Raw genomic sequence first — 20,579 nt, forward strand, 5'->3', positions numbered from 1 at the left:
TGATTTGGTTTAGTTAAATTTAGATAATGCAATAAATAGATCATAGTTTATTCACTTGTGTATAACCTATGATAACTACAACAGATAAAAACAAAGGGACTAGTTAAATTGCCACTTTTAATCCCATTGCACTCTCTCACCAATCCCTCAGGACACCTGACCCTCTATTTTAGACAAGACCGAAGGGTGTGGGTTTCAACTCATAAACATTCTGGAGAGCAATTTTTTTCTTATTTTTAGGTAAAATAGATGTATAAATAGAAGTTTTGTTTCTATTAAGTGTTCTTTCAGCACCCCGAATGATTGTCTTATGTAGCTGGCATTCCTGTACTCCACTTTAGAAGTCCTTATGTAGACTTATTTAACAGAGCACGTAATTATCTCTTTCTACAAGATCTGTTGGTGAAAAGTTGTGCTAATTCTGTTTTTGTCAATAGGATCAATTAAAATTCAGTAAGGATGCTTATTAGCTAAAACTCCTCTGTGTCAAGCCCTTACAAAGCTGAAGATTCATTTTACCTGTTTAGCAAATATATGTTTCTTCAAGGCTGATCCCAATTCAGTTTATTCTGTTCATGAAGCCTCGTGGGGTTCCACAAATCAACTGTGACATTATTCTCTCTTTCTTCTTTGACATTACCCAGGTCAATCTGAATTCTCAATTTTGAACTCTGTGGGTAAAAGCAGATAAGAATAATGAATTTGGATGAGAGTGTATGGGACGCTGTAGTGAAGGAGGAGAAGTTTCAGCAACCTCCTAAGGGAGTAACAGACAGGATGAATCATTTTCTGCACACCTATGGCATAAGGACCTCTTCCCGCTATAGCCACAGTGCTTAAAGGAAACAGCTAAGCCATTTGATGCCTTTTGTGCTTCTTCTTTTTTTAAAAAAAATACAAGTTTGAATGAGCCTAGTCAGTAAAGAAAGGTCAAGTGAAACTGCTACGACACATTTTGTTCCAGAGTCTTTTTTGCCCCCCTCCATACTGAGCAAGATAAAGGGCCTAGTTGTGACTGCCACACAGTGGTTCCTTAATTGAGTCTTCCATCTTCACAGAACCAGATGAGAGAGTCAGTTAAAAGGGAATAAATTCAAAACCATGTGCGGTTTCAGAACAAATTGTCCAAGCCGCCTAAAAGCGGAATTCTTTGAAATCCTGCTGCTGCTTCCGCCACATCAGGTCCTTTCTAATTTCAGCCAACGAACTCCTGTGTTTAAAGTGAAGATCCCTGTAATGAAGTGACATTTGACTGTTCACAGTGAATGATATAGTCTCTCACATGAGGGGAGCATTCACAACTGCATTTCTCAACTCTGTTCAAGTGAGAGAACACTGCATGAGGGGTCTGGCAACCTTATATATATTTCTGGGAATCACAGGGTGGTACAGAGGTGAGTTTGGTCCATCCCAGAATGTCAATCCAGGTCTGATCACTGAAGACAATTAGGGGCAACTATTGCGATAGTACCAGGTAATAAAGGAAATGCGGTGAGAATTGGACCTACTGTTGGTTGCAAGTTGGATGAACATCAAACTTTACAGAGAAAGCCAAAGATTAGGGAGGCCTGGAGTTGCCACAGTTTCTACTATAACAAAGATGGTAATGGAATATTTAAGGACAGGAGCTGAAAACTTAGGGCAGAATGACCTATTACACAGTAATGTCTTAAGATAAAGGCGTATTAAATATACACCAGGCAACATGAAATAAGCAAGGTGATGAAGAATGAAAATCTAAATGTAATGGCTTCCACTAAGTGCTTGGAATAACTTGCTTACACTAAGAGATTATCATGTGATTCAAATTACCTATGCAAGTAATGAAATGGAAAGTTCAGATCTGCATATACAATCACTCTGTAAGAGTAGAAGGGCTATTTGGCAGGCATAAAAGATAACTGGTATGACTGTCATAAGCCTTATATTGCAGTCCTGGCTTTATCAGGAAATAATTGAGTGACTCCAGGTAAAGTTGAGCCATGATTCATTCATCATTAAAATGTGAAAGTTGATGAAGTTATTTCTCTCCTCATTATAAAAGTGATACAGGAGTATGGTGAATGACTCAAACTCTAAAAAATGATTTTAAAAGCACATTTATACTCTTACTCTCCTCTGTCTCCATGAACTCCCAGTCCAATTTTTCAGAGAAAAAATGTTGTTAATACTTTCTTTGAAATCTAATAATAAATGTATATAAATACATACATACACATATATATATAAACATATATATATATATATGGTTTAAAGGCAAGTAAAATCTCATACATATTATTTATGTATTGTCTTTATTAATTTATTTGTTTATTTTGACAGAGTCTTGCTCTGTCACCCAGGCTGGATTGTGGTGGCATGATCATGGCTCACTGCAACCTTGCCTTCTGGGATCAAGTGATTCTCCTGCCTCAGCCTCCCAAGTAGCTGGGATTACAGATGTGTGCCTCCATGCCCAGAAAATTTTTGTATTTTTATGTAAAGATAGGGTTTCAGCAGGCTGAACTCAAGCTTCTGGCCTCAGGCAATCTACCCACCTAGGACCCCCAAAGTGCTGGGATTATAGGCATGAGCCACCAAGCCCAGCCATATTGTCTTATTTACATTAAAATATATATTATGGGCTGAATTGTGTCCCCTCCTCAAAAAAATTCATATGTCAAAGTCCTAACACCCAGTACCCCAGGGTGTGACTGTGTTTAGAGATAGGGTCTTTGAAGAGGCAATCTAAGTAAAATGATGTCATATGATGAGCCCTATCCTGATATGACCGCCTTTGCAAAGGTTATGACAGTGAGAGAAACTTAACATGGCTGATTGCATCTTGCTTCTAGCCTCACAGCCTGGCTGTCTTCACTCATTACTGAGCATAGGCCAAGCTAACCATGAGGGTCATTTAGTTTGTACATTAACTTAAAAGAAAGGCTGATAGTAGTTCTTCCCTAAAACAAATCCCCTCCTTGATTAGGAACCAAAAACTAATGAAAGGTCACAAGATTATAATGAAACGCCACAGGATTAGGATTATGGGAGAAGCCTGAATTCTGCTAGAAGGTAAGCATAGTTTTGACAATCTCTTACTGCTCAAGAGTCATGTGGTCAGAGGTCACAAAATTTGTGTCTTCCTCAATTGCTCCTATAAATAGCATCACTATTGTAGAACCTAAGATTGGTCTTTTGAGGTGTTTTGCACTGTAGGGTGCTATCACCATTTCTGGCCTCTATCCAGTACATGCCAGTGGCAATCACTCCCCCACGCTAGCCTAGCTGCAACTATTAAAAATACCTACAGATATTCCCAAATCACCTGGGAGTCAATATCTTACCTGTCATCATGCTAATCACTGATTCACCCTACTAATGAAGGTCAAAAGTGGTAATTTTGAGAGAGAATATACAATATAATTTTTGTTTTTATGTAAAATTTTCATTAAAAGGTAATTAACTGTCTAAAATCAAAATATTAAGAATGCATTATAGGATATTTAACATATGTAGATATAAAATGTTTGATAGTAGCACAAAGGATAGAAAGGAATAGAAATATATTCTTGTAAGTTTTTTACATTTTATACAAAGAAGCATGATATTGTTTGAAGGTAAACCATGATGTAATAAACACACATTTTGTAAAACTTAGAGCAAACACTGACATATTAAAACAAATATAAATAACATTATATATTTATAATATGTAAATAACAAGCCACAATGGGAAAAAAAAAAGACAATAAGAACAAGCCCACAAGCGACTTTTAGACTGTATTTATCAAACATGGATTTTAAAACAACTCATACATATATTCAAGAAAATACTTTACAAGACGATACTTTCACAAGCGAACGGGAGTATTCTATTTTTATTTATTTTATTTTTTGAGAGAGGATCTCACTCTGCCACTGAGCCTGGAGTGCAGTGGTATGATGATGGCTCACTGGAACCTCAACCTCAATCAGTTCTCCCACCTCAGCCTCCTGAGTAGCTGGGACCACAGGCATGCACCACCACACCTGGATGATTTTTGTATTCTGGGTAGATACTGGGTTTTACCATGTTGCCCAGGCTGGTTTCAAACTCCTGAGCTCAAAAGATCCACCTACCTTGACTTCTCAAAGTGCTGAGATCATAGGCATGAGCCACCACGCCCAGCCAAGAACTGGAAAACTGACTGGCAATAGCTGAAATTTTTAAAACACATATTGGAAGAAAAGAGTATAATGAAACGTAGGCCAATATAAAATAACCAGACTGAAGCAAAAAGAAAATATATATAGAAAATACAGAATGTGCTTAAATGACATCCATATTATGGCACAAATGTAAATAATATTATGAATCCCAGGATAAATTTGAAAAGTTAGATACATTGGAAGAGTCCCTGCAAAATGAAAACTTAACAAATGCTACAAAATAACAAAGAACATCTAAAATATCTGAACTCTGTGAAAAACATTGCTATCTCCCACATGGAAAACTTCAGGCATAGGCAGCTTTACTCCTGAATTCCTGGAAATGTTTGAAATAGTATATATTTTAAAACTACTTAGAAATGAATATAATAAAAATGTGTGACCGGGCGCAGTGGCTCATGCCTGTAATCCCAGAACTTTGGGAGGCCAAGGCGGGCAGATCATTTGAGGTCAGGAGTTTGAAATCACCTTGGCCAACATGGTGAAACAATGTCTCCGCTAAAAATACAAAAAAAATTAGTCCAGTATGGTGGCGGATGCCTGTAATCGCAGCTATTTGGGAGGCTGAGGCAGGCGAATTGCTTGAGCCCAAGAGGCAGAGGTTGCAGTGAGCCAAGGTTGTACCACTGCACTCCAGCTGGGTGACAGAGCTAGACTCCATCTCAAAAAAAAAAAAAAAAAAAAAGTGTCATACCTTTAATATAAACATAACATAAAAATATGAAGCAGAAGGTAAATGAAATTTAATTATCAGAAGTCCATAAATAGCCTCCAATGCAGTATGAAGAGAATATACAGTAACAGTGATACTTCAAAATACAGGGAAACAGAATAAAATTGTTTGAAAATAGTGCTGGAACAGCAGTTTAGCAATAAGATAAAATGGAGCTAGATATGTAAGTTATTCATTATATAAAAGTTAGTTCCATAAACATGGGTCACGTGCCTGACAATGTTCAGGGAAGTAGGGTATTCATAATTAGACAGGAAACCTAAGCATCATCTAGATGAAATTAATAAATCTAATGACATAATGAATTATATAACCATCAATCATGAAGCAGATAAAAAAGAAACAACTTTACACTGAAGTAATCCAGGTATACTTCAGCTGTTACTTTTGTATTCTCATTTAGGATATGGATATGTCTCTGTGTTTGCTTTTAAATAGGAGAGTTTATGATTTATGTATTTTTAGAAAACCCTTTACATGTAGTAAAATATTTTGATATTTTCCTCAAAATTTAACTGCGCTATAAATGAGTTTTTGTATTTTCCCTTGTTTTTATGTTTGTTTTTGAGGTGAAGTCTTGCTCTGCCGCCCAGGCTGGAGTGCAGTCGTATGATCTCGGCTCACTGTAACCTCCGGCTCCTGGGTTCAAGCAATTCTCCTGCCTCAGCCTCCTCCCTAGTAGCTGGGATTATAGGCACACACCACCACAACCAGCAAAATTTTGTATTTTTAGTAAAGATGGGGTTTGTCCATGTTGGCCAAGCTGGTCTCCAAGTGCTGACCTCAAGTGATCCAGCCTCCCAAAGTGCTGGGATTACTAGAGTGAGCCACCTCACCAGGCTCTCTATAAATGAGTTTTAAAATTTTCCAGGTATATATCTTAAATATCTCCATTAGTAATCTGATCTCAAGGACCTGATCTTGAGTTCAGGAACAAACACACAGGTGTGTGAATGGCTTTGTGGTCATAATGGTATGTAACCTCCACTCAATGAAAGCTCAACTCTTCATTGTACTAATGAGGGAAAGTGAGACAAGGTGTGAGAGATGCTTTTCACTGCACTCAGTAGAAAAATATATAACAAAACATTTTAGCAAAGCTCACCTGCCTTTCCTATTGAATCACAGAACGAACAAACATAAATCAAGGCTGACAAGGTTGAGTCTCTCTCCTCAGAGCTTTGAAAATAATAATATATCATCCTACAACAATATAACATCCATCCTCTCCCATTTTCTCTCTCATCTTGTTGGCAAAAAGTCCCTTTATTCAAAAACAAATCTTCATTATAACAGTTGAAAGTAATTCTCACGCCAGGAAAAGATTATCAAATTCATATTAAAGGGAAGATTGTTTTATACAAGGACTTGCCAGAAAAAGATTTAGAAATGAATTATGTTGAAGCTCCCTGTGATCCTTTAATGAAAATTCTAGTATGTAGCCAGATGTTTTATTAGGGAAGGGAATCAAGAGAAACATAGATTGTCCTGCCACTCAACTGAATATTGTAGCTGAAATTAGAGAGATACACAAATACACATAATTGCCTGGAATATTTTTCTTAAAAATAAAGAGGAGAAACCTCCCCCTCCTTTGCATTTTCTTTTTTATACTCTAAAATAAAAACCAGACTTTTTGTTGTGAGAATTTGGGATACCTTGTTCCTGTGGTGGAAACAACTAATGCTAGTGGTTCTACTGATACCTGTTTTCCTCCCGCTCCTTACTGACAGAATTGTGATCTTATTTATTTTTTTTATTTATTTATTTTTTTCTTGAGACGCAGTTTCGCTCTTGTTACCCAGGCTGGAGTGCAATGGCACGATCTCGGCTCACCGCAACCTCCGCCTCCTGGGTTCAGGCAATTCTCCTGCCTCAGCCTCCTGAGTAGCTGGGACTACAGGCACACGCCACCATGCCCGGCTGAATTTTTGTATTTTTTTAGTAGAGACGGGGTTTCACCATGTTGACCAGGATGGTCTCGATCTCTTGATCTCGTGATCCACCCGCCTCAGCCTCCCAAAGTGCTGGGATTACAGGCGTGAGCCACCGCGCCCGGCCTGTGATCTTATTTATGATGGCAACGTGTCACCTTACCAACAAGAAAAAATCAACATGCACACAAACAAAAAGCTAGTCTCCCTTGAAATAAGAGGTGTTCAAGTGACAAGATCATGACCTGTGAGATGTACATGGAAGCCACTGAGAGGTACTGCTGCTGAAGCTCTTTACAAGAGACTAACTAGGTTGGCATGAACTCCTTTTGCATTCCCTCTCAGTCTCTACCTGTCTCTTTGTCTTCCCTCCTTCCTTCCTTCCTTCCTTCCTTCCTTCCTTCCTTCCTTCCTTCCTTCCCTCCCTCCCTCCCACCCTCCCTCCCTCTCTCTCTCCTTCCCTCTTTCCTCCCTCCCTCTCTCTTTCTCTAGGAAGTGTGAATAGGATTCTGGAAGTGGATTAGCAATCTCACTTTTTTTTTTTTTTAATGTAGCAACAAGTTAAATTTAAGGATAGCAGACTAAGTGAAGGTAGATGGTTCTGGCAATGCTGAGTTTTTTCTATAGACTGAATAAATTATTTACCTCTAAACTGCTTGTACATTTAGAAAAAGGTTTAAATAATAATTTCTAAATGAGAATCAATGTATTGCTTTTAGACAAGTGCAGTCGTTAACTCTGCCATATGATTTATATACTTATCCCATTCCGTCCTCACACGATTACAATTACCCTTATGTGATATTGCAATGCCATATTCATTTACAAATGTATGGAAAACTGACTTGGATTGGAGGGTTACACACTTCCCTAAGATTTTAAGCTTCAATGTATTGCAGAGATAGAATTCCAGCAGACTGATCTCATTACATTGACCACGAAATGTATCATTCTGTCACAATGTTTCTGACGTCTTGTCCAATATTATAAGAGGTAGAGTTTGGAACTGATCAAGTAGTGTGACTTGAGGGACTTCTAATAGCTCTCCCTCTTCCAATGGTTATATCTGCATTGAACCATTAGACATAAAGATCTTTGAGCCTATAGAGTAGTGTTCTTTACATACCCTTTCAATACACTGTTTATCCTTATGTATTTATATTTTTAATCATCCTGAACTAACAATGTAGGGGAGTGCTCAACATAGATCAAAACACTTCTGGAATAGAAGCCAGCATACTAACCCCATAGGTGCTGTTTTATTCAGTTCAGCAACTGCTAAACAAGTATTTGTTATGTACATGGTTCTCTTTTCAATAAGCCCTTTGTAATAGAAGCTACAGACATGTAAAAATTAATTTCAATCCAAAATAGTAAGCTCCAGAGAGGAAGCAGGCACAGGGCACTGTGGGAGCCAAAGATCGGACTCCTAGTCTGACAAGGTTTTTCTAGGAAAGGCCTCTGTGAAAGGGATGACTCTTAGTGGTGACATATTTTGCTATGGGATTCATGTTTTCCAAACTCCATTCCCTCATTTTCCTTCTTAAAAGTTACTTTTGTCTTAATCTGGTCTGTATAGAGATGTCCCTTCAACCAAACGAAACTAACTTTTCTAGAAACAAAACTTACTTGTTCAATAACCTCAAAGTGTTTTAATGAAGTCTCACTGATCCAAAATCTGAAAAAAAATAACTGATTTAACTTTTTTTTTTACATTTGCTTAAACTGTAGAAGAATAAATCAATTCTTTCACTATCTGGGACTTTTTTGGAAGAATTGCCTTGGACCTCATTCAATAAAAGTTTAATTCACTGCCAGTGCAAATGTGCCCCCAAAGGAAGGCATGGTCTTGGATATCTCAGGCCTTGGATGTACCACCTTGGATGTATCAGGGTGGTATACCAATGAGAACATATCAAGGCTGTCGCGTGTAATTGAGAGAAGCTCTCCACACCTGAGCCAATGAAGGAAGACGCAGAGAAAATAATCTGCCTATTGTGAGACACCTGAACCTATAGAATAAGTTTTTCCCCTCATCTCTGCAACAGCCCCATGAGATAAGAACCAACTGATAAGGAAACTTGATTAGGAGAGAATGATATAGGAAAGTAAAAATGTTGCAATTGGTCAGGCACAGTGGGTCATGCCTGTAATCCCAGAACTTTGGGAGGCCAAAGCAAGGGGATCATGAGGTCAAGAGACTGAGACCATCCTGGCCAACATGGTGAAACTCCATCTTAACTAAAAACACAAAAATTAACTGAGGCTGGTGGCATGCACCTGTAGTCCCAGCTACTAGGGAGGCTGAAAGAGAAGAATTGCTTGAACTCAGGAGGCAGAGGCTGCAGTGAGCTCAGATTGTGCCCTGTACTCTCAGCCTGGTGACAAGAGTGAGACTCCGTTTCAAAAAAAAAAAAAAAAAATTGCAATTTTATGTCACATATTAATTATACAAAATATATTTATCATTCATAGAGAAAAAGGTATCATACGGTTATATGTGCTTGGAACTGTTCTGTATGTTTGGTTATTAAATAGGAAATACTATATTCGATACTTTAAAATAGTATGTGTTGGTCAGTAAGTTAAATGAAAATACAGGTGAGTTAGAGGGAGGAGACTGCTTGCCCTTTCATTTATAACAACCATAAAAGTGAAATTTAAAAAAAGAATTAGAATGAGGGGCCTGCTTGCTCTTTTATTTATAACAACCATAGATGTGAAATAAAAAAAGTTAGATCTTTTCCTATCCAAATCTGCAGGTAAAACATTACAGTAAATAGTGACAGATGCACAAAGTACTTTGGGAGACTAGGGAAGGCAGAGGATGATTAGAGAAAAATCAGATTATTTAAATTAACTCTTACAGTATTCATGGAATGCTCTTGAAGATAAGGCAATAGACATTGCAGACAGAGAATAACATGTATAAAAAGCTAGTTTATGAGTCAGAGTTCTCCACAGAGTTAGATAAGCAGGCAAGCAGGCAGGCAGGCAGGTAGGTAAGTAGGTAGGTAGGTAGACGAGAGATAGATGGATAGATGGATGCATGGATAGATAGTGATAGAAAAATAGATGAATGAATGGATGGATGGATGGATGCATGGATGGATGGATGGATGCATGAATGGATAACAATAGATGATAGATGGATGGATGAATATATGGATGCATGGATGGATAGATAGCAATATATGGATGAATGGATGGATGCATGCATGAATGGATGGATGGATGGAGAAAGAGATATGGATAGATGATAAAAGGAAATTTATTAGGGGAACTGACTCATGTAATTCTGGAGGCTGAGAAGTCCCATAATAGGCTATCTGTAAGCTGAACATTCTGAAATACTGGTAGCATGGCTCAGTTCAGGTCCAAAAGCCTTAGAACCAGAAATGCTGATGGTGTAATTCACAGTACCAGGCCAAATGCCTTAGAACATAGGGGTGCTACTGATGTAAGTCCTGGAATCCCAAGGCTGGAAATTTGGAATTCCGATGTCTAAGCACAAGAGGGAGGAGTAAGGGACCCAGGACAGAGAGACACCAATTTGCCTTTTGTCTGGGTTTGTTCTGTCTGTGGCCCACAGCTGATTGGATGGGGCCTGCCCACATTGAGAGCAGATCTTCCTTAGTTCATCCACTCAGATTCACACGCCAATCTCCTCTAGAAACATGCACACCCAAAACTAATGCTATACCAGTTTTCTAGATACTCCTTAATCACTGAAGTGGACATCTAAAATTGGTCTGTAATCCCAGCACTTTGGAAGGCCAAGGCCGGTGGATCACCTGGGGTCAGGAGTTTGAAACTAGCCTGGCCATTATGGTGAAACCCCGTCTCTACTAAAAATACAAAAATTAGCTGGATGCGGTGATGACAGATGTCAGTAATCCCAGCTACACATGAGGCTGAGGCAGGAGAATCACTTGAACCTGGGAGGCGGAGGTTGCAATGAGCTGAGATTGAGCCACTGCATTCCAGCCTGGGTGACAAGAGTAAAATTCCGTCTCAAAAAATAAATAAATAAGTAAAATAAAATAAAAATAAATAAATAAAATAAACCATCATAACTAACAAATGGCAGTTTCTTAATAGACGGAAGTGAGAGTGTTTTTGTCGTTTGTTTTGTTCTCCCCACTTTTAAAACAGGGGAGCAGTTGAACCTATTTGTGTTTTACAAAGAAAACCAGAGAGGTATGAGAGAGAATAGATTGGGCTGGAAAGAGATTGCTACAGGATGACTACTGTAGTTTCATTCTTTCTTTTTTTTTTTCAAAAAATGTTATTTTTTAATTTCCCCTCTTCCTTGTTTCCTCCTTTTTCAACTACCATTTGTTAAGGGCATACTATATTCTGGAAGCTGTGCTTTATTTTCTTTAAACTTCAGTGCAACCCTTTGAAGTAGATACCATTGTTTACTCCGTTTTAGTCTCAGGGACATGAAAATTAAGCTGAGGAAAAACACTACTGATACTCACATAGCCAGCAAATCGCTCAGATGTTTTAAATCCAAAGCAATGAACTTCTTGGCCACTACCATTTATGACTCTCCTGAACTATACTTAATTGTTTATTCTTTCTGTATTTATGTATTCTCTAAATTCAATTCACTAAGTATACAAAATTTCTGCAATATGAATTAAAATGTGATCAATAGATACACTGAAGGTTGTTACATATACACATAATAGTATTAGCAACATAATTATTTTAACTGTTTTTAGAAATAGCTGAGAGTTTAACCACTTTCCACTAAAATTAGCAGCAAATTGTTTTAATTATACCAACTGACTTCATTAGAAAATCAATCATTTGGGACCAGGTGCAGTGGCTCATTCCTATAATCCCAGCACTTTGGGAGGCCAAGGCAAGAGGATGCTTGAGGCCAGGAGTTCAAGACTAACCTGGGCAACACAGAGAGACTCCATCTCTACAAAAAAATAAAAAATAAAAAATTAGCTCAGTGAAGGGTGCGTGCCTGTAGTCCTAGCTATTTGGGAGACTGAGGTGAGACTATCGCTTGAGCTCAGGAGTTTGAGGTTACAGTGAGTTATGATCGTGTCACTGTACTCCATCTTGGGTGACAGAGTGAGATTCTGTATAACAAAAAAAAAAAAAAAAAGAAAAGAAAAAGAAAAAGATTATTATTTGGGAAAAAAAAGGAGGATTAGGCAAAATAACTAAATAACTAAAAATATGAAAATAATCTACCAGATACTCACTATTCAGACATATTTTAAACCTATTGTAATTTTAAAAATCAAGTTATTTATTCCCTGCTTTAGGCCATATTTAGGTCATGACTGTGGTATCATTATGAATGGGATTAATGCTGTTATAAGACCAGCAAATGTGCTCTCTCTCTCTCTCTCTCTCTCTCTCTCTTCTTTCTGCCATGTGAGGACACAAGGAGAATATGGAAGAGTACCTTCACCAGATACCAGATCTTCCCTAGCCTTTATCTTGGATTTATTAACTTCCAGAACTGTAAGAAAAAAAATGTTTCTTATTTAAGCCTATGGTGTTATAGCAGCCTAAACTAAGACGGCTTACTCCCCTCTAACCCCTGGTAACCACTAATCCTTTTACTGTTTCCATGGATTTCCCTTTTCTACAATGTCATATAGTTGGAATCATACAGCATGTAGCCTTTTGGAATTGACTTCTTCACACAGTAATATGCATTTAAGATACCTCCATGTCTTTTCATGGCTTTATAACTCATTTATTTTTGGCACCGAATAATATTCCACTGTCTGGATGATTCCATGCCTCTCCCATCGTGAATAACTTTTGCACATTTTTAAATTGAGATTGTTTTCTTCTTGCTGAATTTTTTGTATATTTTGGACTGTTGTCTTTTATCAGCTGTAACTTTCGTGAATTTTTTCTTCTAGTCTTTGGCATGTCTTCTCACTCTTTAAACAGTATCATTCACAGAACGGAAGGCTTTCTAGTTTTCCAATCCATTAAAAAAAATGAGTTATGCCTTTGGTGTTGTATCTAAAAAATTATCATTATACCCAAGTCAGTTAGGTGTTCTTTTTTGTTATTTTCCAGGAGTTTATAGTTTGCATTTTACATTTAGACCTATGATGCCATTTGAGTTATTTGTGAAGAGTGTAAGATCTGTGTCTAGATTCTATTTTTATATTTTGCATGTAGATGTCTAGTTGTTCCAGCACCATTTGCTGAAGTGACTGTCTTTCTCCATTGCATTGCTTTTGTTCCTTTCTCAAAGATTACTTGACTCTATTTATGTGGGTTTATTTTGGAATCTCTATTCTGTGCTATTAATCTTTTTGTCTATTCTTTTGCCAATAGCATGCTGTCTTGATTACTACGTTTTTATAATAATTTTTAAAGTTGAATAGTGTCAGTTCTCTAACTGTGTTCTTCTTCTTCAGTATTGTGTTGGCTATTGTGGATCTTTTGCCTCTCTATGCTAACTTTGGAATCAGTTTGTAAACAACTACAAAATAATTTGCTGGTACTTTAATTGGGACAATGTTGATTCTCTAGAACAAATTGGGAAGAACTGACATCTTAGCAATATTGAGTCTTCCTATAATGAACATGAAATGTCTCTATTTAGTTCTTTGGTTTGTTTCACCACAGTTTCATAGTTTCACTCATATAGATCTTGCGCATGCTTTGTTAGATTTATAGGGTTTAAGGTTTGAATGTTTGTCTCTTATGAAATTCATGTTGAAACTTAATCTCCAATGTTGTAGTATCGAAAGGTGAGGACTTTAAGAGGTAATTAAGTGATGAGGGCTCTGCCCTCATAAATGGATTAATGAGTTAATGGAATCATAGGTTGTCATGGGAGAAAGAATGGTGGCTGTATAAAAGGAAGAGAGACCTCAGCTACCACACTCATTCCCCTCAACTTTGCAGAGAGTCTCCACCAGCAGGAAGGCCCTCACCAGATGTGCCCCCTTGACAATGGATTTCCCAGTCTCCAGAACTGTGAAAATTAAATTTCATTTTATAAATTTCCCAGTTTCAGGTATTCTGTTTAATCAACAAAAAATGGAATAAGACAGCACCTAAGTATTTCATTATGGGTTGTTCTTATATAAATAATACCATGTTTTAATTTCAAATTTCATTTGTTTATTACTGGTATAGGGAAATGCAACTGACTTTTGTATATTAACCTTGTATTCTGTACTCTTTCTCTAACTGCCTATTAGTTGTAGGAGTTTCTTGTGTGTTCTTTCAGATTTTCTACATAGACAATCATGTCATCTGTAAACAAAGAATTTTGTTTCTTCATTGCATATTTGTAGTGACTTTTAATTGTGATCAAAGAGGGTAAATAAGTACTGAGGAATTTATTTAACAGCCAAACCTGTCTCTTAATTTGGGAAAATTATTTTTACTCTGGGGCATCCATTCTTCATCTGTGAAATGAAAAGATTAGACCACATAGACTCTAAGCCACTTTCAGCTCTAATATGCTGTACTTTATTTGTGATTCCACTGTCTTGATTTTCAGTTGTATTTCTTGAAAGTGAGTTGTCCTTTGATAGAGTCCTGGGAACTCTTCTTCTATTTCTGGAGTGAGCTCCTACAACCTTTGTGTTCTCTGAACTGTCTTGACAAGCACTTCTCCTCAGAGGGGACTGGCACACTGAGTCACCAGCTGCTATCAGAGTGGTAACAGCTTGTTCGGAAGCTTGTGATTTCCAAGTCTTGCAGAGTATGAAGCATCCAGTTTGAGAATACAAGGAATGGAAGGAACATTCATATGAAAATGTTCTAAACTATATTCAATTTCCTGAAATTTTGAGTTCAGACATGCAAATGAAAAATTGACAAAAAAAGAAAAAAGCAAGAAAAAAAGGGAAATGGAGTGTGGTGACCAAGCTCTGGTTTACCTTGCTATTTGAAGCTGAGGCAATCCATCTAACCTATATTTTCCTGTATGTAAAACAGAAACTTGTAGAGCAGGTCATCTCATTCTTTTCTAAGTAGTGAAAAGACCTACTAGATAAAACATGGCTGTCCTGTTAGCAGAGATTTTCAATGTGATAGATAATGGGTCTTTCAAACGCATCTAGTTCCTGTCTAGTCTGAGATATCCTAGATGTGAGTTTCGGAAGGGAAACAATGATGTCTGTGCTATTGTGTTCAGTTCCCTCTGTCCCTAGTCATGTCCTATATGTTTGTCTCTTAGTGGTCAAATGTGCCAAATGTGAAGAGGATGCTGGAGGTTTAAACATGTAAATATGCAAGACACATACACACACACACATAAACTTACACACAAACACATACATGTATTTACTCTTTAATATCAAAAATTATTAAAATTACCAAATTATTCTTAGATGCCTTTTTGAAAGTACCAAACACAGTTGGGTAGGTTTATTGATCTGGTAGTATGTATCAGGTTATTTGAAGCTCTGGTGATTTAGTTGTAATGAAATCATCGTCACTGCTCTTATGCAGCTTACATTCTTTGTGTGTGAGATAGACAATAAGTAAATAAATATAATATAAATTACTAGTTATATTATTGCATATAGCACAATGCAAGTGGGCAAAGAATCAGGGAATGATTGATTAGTTTTGTTTCTAAGAAATTCACTTCTTACATTTGGAGACCCTTTCACCCTTAGTGTTGACAGTCTCTTTGCAAAAGTAAAATGATTCTTTTTTATTGTTAGTTTCTCAAATACAAGAAAAGAAAAAAAGAAAAATATCAATTAGCAACTTTAGCTTTCATAAAAATGCATAAAGAAGAATAGGAAAGTAGAGAATGAGGTAGCACTATTTTAGACACCATGATCATAGCAGTTTCTCTGGTGAGGGGACATTTGAGCAGGGACATCACTGAAAGGAGGAAGTGACTATACGAATACAGATAGCTGAAGGGAAACCATAGAAACATAGAACAGAAAGTGAAAAAGCAGACACATTCAAGAAACTACAACAATTCCTATGTGACCAGAGCAAAGAGAGTGAGAATGTGTGGCAGATAATGAAGTTAAAAACTAGTGAAGAGCCAGGTCTTAGAGGGCCATGTTGACTATGGTAAGAGGGTCAGATGTTATGCTAAGTTAAACGGAAATCATCAGAAAACAGAATATCCATTATTGTGCAATGAAATAATAGGTATTCTAATTAGAAGTAAACAATGTGTGCTATTTTCAAACACTCTTCTGTTACCTAATCTACAACATTTCTCCTAATAGTCATCAAATGCCAAAGAACTCAACCCTCTGAGATATCCCATCCAAATCTTGTAAGTTAAAATGTGTGTGTGTGTGTGCGTGTGTGTGTGTGTGTGTGTGTGTGTATACATATATTTGTCTAAATGTTTTCGCCCATCTGGAAAGAGAATTTATGGTTCTGCATTTTTTGCCATTATGTTATAATTGTATTCACAGGACAAGTTTTCTTTCAAATGAAAGCCATTTGTATATTTTGCCTCTGATTTGTCTCCAAAATAATTCATCCTGTCTTGATCTGATATGGAATCGAATCTTTCTGTTCATTTTTCTTAGGTCCATCATTACAGGCTTAACCCTCTATAAATTTTAACCTTCTACAAATTTGATGACCAGTACTAAGTACATTATTTATTTATCCTCATCTCTGCTAATTGCCATGATTCACATTAGTTCAAGGCAGTTAATTCTCTTACATTTGAAATAGCTTCATGTGTTCTCCTTAAGTAACCTGTTTTCCTTAAGTTAAATTGTCTCCAGCTTGAAGACCTCGGAGAAACTAGACAAGTTGTTATCGGGCATCGATGCTCTAACTCAGCTGTGTGCTACATATGAGCCAGAGAGCAGCAGAGCATGTGACAATCCCTGAGAAAGCCCTACAGTTTCCCAGCATTGGCAACTCTTTTATTCTTTTTTTCCTCTTTTTATTCTTTTCCTTTTATTATTCTAATTGTTTCCTTTACCTTTTTTTTCCCTTTTACTTACTTCTCATGGTGGAAGAGCTAGTAATATTCAAAATTCCCACAAACATTTATTAGCCTTATTGATGAGAACCAAGTTTTAAGTACATGGAGGAAAAAATGAGTCAATTAGAGAACACAGTTTCCCTTGTCCTGAGAAGGAATTATAATATTGAAAATTCCATTTTTAGACATTCTTCTTTTGGCCCAAATATTTGAGGTAACACAATGGTCCTATTGTCTGACAGAGAAGAATCATAGATTTGGACCCAATGTCAAACTTTACTAATTCCCAGGATACAAGTAATCAAGAGATACAGGCAAAGCAAAGACATGTCTGTGACTTTCACGGCGGCTTCCTGGTCTTCCCATGCCACTTTTGGATGCACCTTATTTTTGTCAAGATCCAAGAGATTCCTGTTCCAGATAAACACATGAGGGCCCTAGTGATGTGTGTGGAGCATCATTTACACAAAGGTAGCTGTTTCAGACATGCAAGCTTTCCCCTTTGCTCTCAGAAATTTATAGAGTTGATATTTCCTAGAGTGTCATGCCCCATAAATTCATAAATTCCAGGCTTATTTACTATAACCAATCCTAGTAGACCAGGTATATCCTGTTAAAGACATGCCATGGATAAAGATATTTCTTAAATAGATACTATAAACAAGTCAAATTACTATGTTTATAAAATTCGACCAGGTTATTTCTCTGTCTCTTGTTTCCTCTTTCCCCAGGAAGGTCCAGGATAGGAAGGGTAGATTTCAGACCAACTGATAACTTTCTTTTTCTTTCTTGAAAAATTTAGACCCCTATTGCTGGCTTTGAAAATAGAAGAAGAATGCCCTGAGTCAATGAATGTGGCAGCCTCTAGAACTTGGCAAGGGCAAGGAAATATCTTCTCCCTTAGAGCCTCCAAAAAGAACTTATGCCTGCTGCATCTTGATTTTAGCCCAGTGCAACCCATTTCAGATTTCTGTACTATAGAAATTTAAGACAGTAAATTGCTGTTGTTTTACACCGCTAAGCTTGTGGTAATTTTTAGAGTAGCAATAGGAAACTAATTCAGACATGTTCAACTGGCATTCATTCAGAGGTCATACATGAGGACTAAAACCAAGTCATATGAAGAAGAGTAGGAAAAACTGAAGGAAAACATATTTAGGATAATGAAGAGAAACAATACTTCTAAAGCCTTCACATAAAAGAGAGAGACATAATAAGGTTCTGCTGCATTATATGGTACAGATAATAATAAAATGTTTAATATTCTGAAATGTCAATGTAAGAAAGAAATTAAATGTAGTGATACCATTGTGGGTTTCATGGATAAAGTTACACCCAAAATGGATCTTCATGGTATTTACTACCCTTACTTCTTTTTGCTATTTGCATTCACCAGGGAAAATTCAAGATTAGCCAACAGTTAGAATATCTTTTTCTTGGCTGCTTTATTTTACTATTTTAGCCATGGAGCTCTGGAAATAGCCTTCCTAACACTTTATTTGAGATGTTGGTTGCTAGGATCAGTTCCCTCTAAGCAAGTCAGTTCTATATGTTGTATACTGCACATTAATATTTTGATGTATTCAAGACCTATGTTAGCTGTTTTGGAGTTCACAGATAACTAGAGGGGAAATTTGTGTCATGAAGACCTTGCCATCCCACCATAGCTCACGTATGCTCTGCTTCTGCCTTAATTTGTACTACATTCATTCCAACTTACCATATGTCTAACTCCCTGGGAGGAGTGGAAAAAAAAGGAAAAGAGGGTGACTAAATGAGGCTTCTGTATAATCAAAGCTCGGGGACATTAACTGAAGAACTCATATTTAGAGATGTAGCTATTATTTATATTGTTGCATATATCACAAGAAAAAGTGAATAAAAAAATCAGGAGAAAATAGTGGTGTGTGTGTGTGTGTGTGTGTGTGTGTGTGTGTGTGTGTGTGTGTGCTTAAAAAATTGACTTCTTAAATTTGGAGACTCTTTCACCCTTTGCGCTGATAACCTCTTTGCAAAGTGCAATGAATCCTTTCTTTTTCATTGTTAGTTCCTCAAATGTAATAAGGAAGAAAAAGAAAAGCAAAGAAAAATTTCAATTAGTAACTTTGAATTCTCAGAAGTTTGTGTAATTTTCCCTTTTAATATATGGATACTCAAATTAAAATTGGACCTGATGAGCACATGGATGTTAAGCAAATGTCAAACCTGCTCATTCAGCATAATGAAACCCCTGTCACTTTCAATTCTGAGTTCCTACAGCTCCTATTCTTCCAATCTCTGTCCCCTGTACATATTCAGATATAGTGGAGAGACTTTTTGGCCAATTAGCATCCCAATGGTTTTGAACACCCGTGACAGTGCAAATCCCTAATCACAAGGAGAACTTAACCTAAGCGTATTTAATCAACTTACTAGTTAGAGAGAGATCTGAGAGATCATGTGTTTTTAATACTTGCCATTCCATCTTGCTAACCCCCCAGTTTTTTTTAAATAATCATTTCACATTGATATAATTAACCTGTAAGTGCTTTACATGCAGGATGCTTATTGTGTACTGAATGTGTGTGTCATGCCATGACATGGAAAGAGCAAAGAAGGGCTGACTAGGAGAAGTCAGGCTCAGAAGTCTCTCAGATGTGTCACACAGGGAGCTAGTGATCATAAGAGTTAGACCGCTATGGCAAGTGACTCGGGTGAGATACTGAGTCTGTGGGGTAGATGAGGTCAGGGGTTTGATGAGGCATAAACAGGCAAGAAATTGGTTCATTTAAGGGAGCAATTTGAAACAAAAGAAGAAATGAAAAGAAAAAAAGCCAGCAGATTTCAATTGTCTAGTCAAGCATGCTGATGGAAAGTCCAAAAGTCAAGTCATCAAGGGACCCTGGATCCTTGGGCAGGAGCTGTTCACCCCACTTTGAGGCTTATTTGCATGAAGGACTTGAAAGTCTTTATTTGTGGTTCAAAGGAATGACTTGACCTGATAAGTGTATATACTCCTGTATAACACAAAGGCAAATTTCATGTCCTCATAGGGGTTTCCTGCACCAGAGAATGAGCACAAAGAGAAATGTCAACCGTAAGCCAGTCAGGATCTTTCAATGCCTACAATGCCTTCAGGGTAACTAAAATGAGCATTTATTCTTTTATTATTTATTCATTCATTTAATCATTCAGCAGCTATTTATTGATTTTGCCTGTTATATGCCAGGCACTGTTCCAAGTGCTGAGGATATAGCAGTGGACCACATACATACATTTCCTTTCCTGTTACAGCTTGTATTCTAGGGGCTCGGTGGGGAGATATATAATGGAGAAAGAAAGAAGCATATAATACTTTAGAAGTGATAGATATTATTGAAGTGAATGGAGCCAGTGAATGCTTAGGGAGAAGGTTTCTTATTTTATATAAGGCAAACAAGAAAAATTTCACTGATAAGGTGACATTAGCATGGAGATCCAGAGTTCATGAGAGATGAGTTCAGATGGCTTTTAAAGTATGCCAGCAGGGCAGGAAAAGATGACTCATGCATGTAATCCCAAAGTTTTAGGAGGCCTGGCATGGCGACTCACTTCTGTAGTCCCAGCTAATCCGGTGGCTGAGGTGGATCACTTGAGCCAAGGAGTTCAAGACTACAGTGAGCTATGTATGATTGGGCCACTGCACTCTAGCCTGGGTGACAGAGCAAGGCCCTGTCTCTAAATACATAAGTGAATCAATGACTTAGTTTTAAAAAGTCAACAAATTTCTTGATACTCCTTTCTTAAAGAAGTAGAGCTTAATTTCTCT

Source organism: Sapajus apella, unplaced genomic scaffold (genome assembly GCF_009761245.1).
Source record: "Sapajus apella isolate SASKATOON/1434 unplaced genomic scaffold, GSC_monkey_1.0 scaffold21, whole genome shotgun sequence".
Taxonomy (NCBI): domain Eukaryota; kingdom Metazoa; phylum Chordata; class Mammalia; order Primates; family Cebidae; genus Sapajus; species Sapajus apella.